This window comes from Octopus bimaculoides, chromosome 24 (genome assembly GCF_001194135.2).
Source record: "Octopus bimaculoides isolate UCB-OBI-ISO-001 chromosome 24, ASM119413v2, whole genome shotgun sequence".
Classification (NCBI taxonomy): domain Eukaryota; kingdom Metazoa; phylum Mollusca; class Cephalopoda; order Octopoda; family Octopodidae; genus Octopus; species Octopus bimaculoides.
Window position 1 is genome coordinate 26455033 of NC_069004.1, and position 4312 is coordinate 26459344.

Below are 4312 nucleotides of genomic sequence, written 5' to 3' on the forward strand. Positions count from 1 at the left end.
TACATACGTAGATAGGTAGGTAGGTAGGTAGGTTGGTAGGTAGGTAGATAGATAGATAGATAGATAGATAGATAGATAGATAGATAGATAGATAGATAGATAGATAGATGCAGAGAGAGATTCATAGATATAAATCTACACATACTGACACAACTCTTGATAAGCCGTTTCACGTAAAAAAGCCTTTTATGAAAATTTATGAATATTTATTAATTTGTCATATGTATAACGGTAATTATGTGATTAGGTGTTCATTCCACTCTTTGGCCATTGGTATATACCTTATGACCATTATAACATTCCCTCAGGTTGGATATTCATTACATTTACATATAAACGCAAGTATGCATATACTTATGTGCGGATATCTGTGTGTGGAGTGTATACAAAACGAATATGAATATGTTGCTGTGAATATGTTTTCTAAGTTTCCATTTTCTACATCATTACTTCTTCGTTTGTCAATAACTCTATATTTATTTGCATGTCATCTTCTTGAGGTTTCGAAGTGTATTCGAAAATATTTATGCGTGTGTTTATATACATATAAATGTATATATATATATTTATAGATCTCTCTTTGCTTTCCCTCTCTTCTCTGTATATATATATATATATATATATATATATATATATATATATATATATATATATATACATATATATATATATATATATATGTATGTATGTATGTATGTATGTATATAAATAGATAGATAGATAGATAGATAGAGATATACATATACATGTCTATATATATTTATATATAGAAGCACACACATACAAACACATATATGTACACAAAACACGCTTTATATGAATATATGTAAATATACATGTATGTTTATGCATATATACATATCTATATGTGTGCATGTGTATATGTATGATTATACTTTCATATACGCCTACAAATATATATGTATATGGCTTAGTTATATATACAAATGTAAATATAAATGTGTGTGTGTAGGTTCGTGTGTTTGTGTGTCTGCGTGCATGTAAATACATACATGTGCATATATATATATATATATATACATACATACATACATACATATATACATTTATGTACGTGTATACACACATATACATATGAACACTTACATATATGCTTGTATGTATGTATGTATGTATATATATGCAAGTATATTCTTATTTGTGTGTGTGGGAATGTGCATGTGCGCCTCTGTGTGTCATCACATTTGTTTAAAATCTTACATCCAGAAACAAGACGACGTTGAAATATATCTGAAGCTCGTTAGTTCGTTAGAGTCATTGATCATAATGACTTGCTATAATCTTTAGCGCGAGCGAACGTTCTTTTCTTTATAAATTTCACAATCCTATCCTATTATCGTTCTTGAGAATTACAGAAATACATCGCCATAGTTTGCCAATCAGCGTTTCAAAAATAGATGCTTCCACAGATCTGTTATTAAAGTCGGTAAATGTTTCTTCTTGCTGATTCGCTTCATATATCTATCGACAGTTTTCCAGCGAAATCTGCTTTAATAATACCGTAAACAACCTGGTGTGAACCACGTCTTCGCTTTCGCGTTATTTTGATTTCATCTAATTCCATATTATTGTTACCAAACTTAAAATTATAGGTTTATAAGGTCCCAAATGAATATTACATCCTGTTTATATCTCCATCTCCGCTAATGCGTTCTACGCTATTTATATACGAATGCATATTTTCATAAGTATGCACTCACATGCATATGTACACGCATACACACAGACGCAGACTTGTAGATACATACATACACACACATACACACACACACACACACACACACACACACACACACACATATATATACACATATGTATATATTATACCTATTTATCAACCCCCCTCTCTCTCTCTATTTTTCTCTCTCTTTCTATATATATATATATATATTTATTATTATTATTATTATTATTATACATTCACACACACACACATATACACATATGTATATATTATACATATTTATCAAACCCCTTCTCTCTATTTTTCTCTCTCTTTCTATATATATACATATATATATATTATTATTATTATTATACTTTCACACACACACACACACACACATATATATATATATATAATATAATATAAATAATATAATATATGATGTAATATTGTATTTATTGAATGTAATGAATAATATTATATATAATAGTATATAATAATATATATATCATACAATATGTGCATTGCTTGCATTATATTTGACATACAGAATACGCGCGTGAATAGATATATAAGTATCCGTGTATGTATGAGTATGTATAAACACAAAGTGATCATTCTGTCTGAATATGTTGTAGTACGATGCTTAGTGGCTAGGATATCTGAACAAGGAATGATTCTGTAATTATGTGATCAAATGTTGTCATCATAGTAAAAGACACTTTTATATTATGTCCTTTTGAATAATTTGCGAAATTTGTAGTCGTTGTGTAATTATTCGCTGATTCAGGAAAAAATTTTATTGTATCAATGAAAGTGAAAGGTGGGTTGAACCAAATCACAATTATCTTTACACTCTCAGACTTGGGTCTCAGTGTGTAACTTTACCCTCCACTTGGTCTCTCGAGAAAAAAATGAACAGTTGCTTATACAGTTCATGAGTAACGGTTCCAAGCAAACTAATTGGCAGAATCACAAAACATTCAGTAGAATTAACAATAGCAGGCTTTTCTCTGAACTACCATATTTGTTCATCGCAGACAAACTAATGGACATAATCACAAAATAAATATATTAATAAAAATCAGGGTAATAACATTGATAGACCTATCCCTGAACAATCGTATTTGTTCACCCCAATCGCTACTTTCCTCATCACTTTCACAAGTTTGATTGTCCGAATCATTCACATTGCCTGCGTAAGGGTAAACTCTCTGTCTGAAGAATATATATCACTCATAATCTGCAAGATTGCGCAAAGAGTCTAGGCTTGCTTGTTTGCAAGATGAAGTGCTGGGTTCATCAAAGGTTCGTTTTATCACAAAATCGTTTTTTTTTCTCTCTCGATTAAATACAAAAGTGAAAAACAGCTATGGGAGACATCATAAACAATGATCCATAAACACACTTGATTACAAAGCTGCAATGTTGTCGGTTGTGTATTTATAGTATTTATCTTATTTTTCTGGGTGTAGGAGTGGCTGTGTGGTAAGTAACTTGCATACCAACCACATGGTTCCGGGTTCAGTCCCACTGCGTGGCACCATGGGCAAGTGTCTTCTACTGTAGCCTCGGGCCGACCAAAGCCTTCTGGGTGGATTTGGTAGACGGAAACTGAAAGAAGCCTGTCGTATATATATATATATATATATATGTATATATATATATATATATGTGTTTGTGTGTCTGTGTTTGTCCCCCCACTAACATCGCTTGACAACCGATACTGGTGTGTTTACGTCCCCGTAACTTAGCGGTTCGGCAAAAGAGACCGATAGAATAAGTACTAGGCTTCTAAAGAATAAGTTCTGGTGTCGATTTGCTCGACTAAAAGGTGGTGCTCCAGCATGGCCGCAGTCGAATGACTGAAACAAGTAAAAGAGTATATGTATGTTTGTGTGTCTGTGTTTGTACCCCCAACATCCAGCATGGTCACAATCAAACGACTGAAACAAGTTAAACAGTTAAACAGTTAAACAGTATTGTTTATGACTACTTTACCGAGAAACCGGTAGAGATTACGTTTAAATAATTCTCGATATACCTGAAATACGGTGCCATAAGGTTAAATTTAAAATTTCCGAGGGAGATGAGATGATTTACCTCGCAGTGTCGGCTGTGTCCACCACTACGAGTCCAAATAACATTACACCGTTATCTTTATGAAGTCTCATGCTCGTATTGGTCAGTTTCCAGTTCCTTCAAACAAAAATCTTGAGGATTTCATATTTTTAGTCATCACGTATATACGCATTAGAAGTTATAGAAGCTTTGAAAAATGAGGTGCAAGTGTTAAACCCATGAATTACAAGTTTGCGTGATTGTGGGCGAATTAATCGAGGATATGCCAACTCCGAAGCCATGTCTTTCCGTATTAATACAGCTTTAGCCGATTCTTGGGAAGAGAAGAAAGAAAAAGAAAAAAAATAATACGTTTCTCGAAGGGATTACATGTCATCTAGTTTATCGAACAGTTATGGAAATACATACTAATGCGTACACGCACACATACATTCACACACACACGCGCACGCGCACGCACACACACACACGCACACACAAAGACGTACACAAATCTACACCTACATATAAATATATATATATAGATAGATAGATAGATAGATA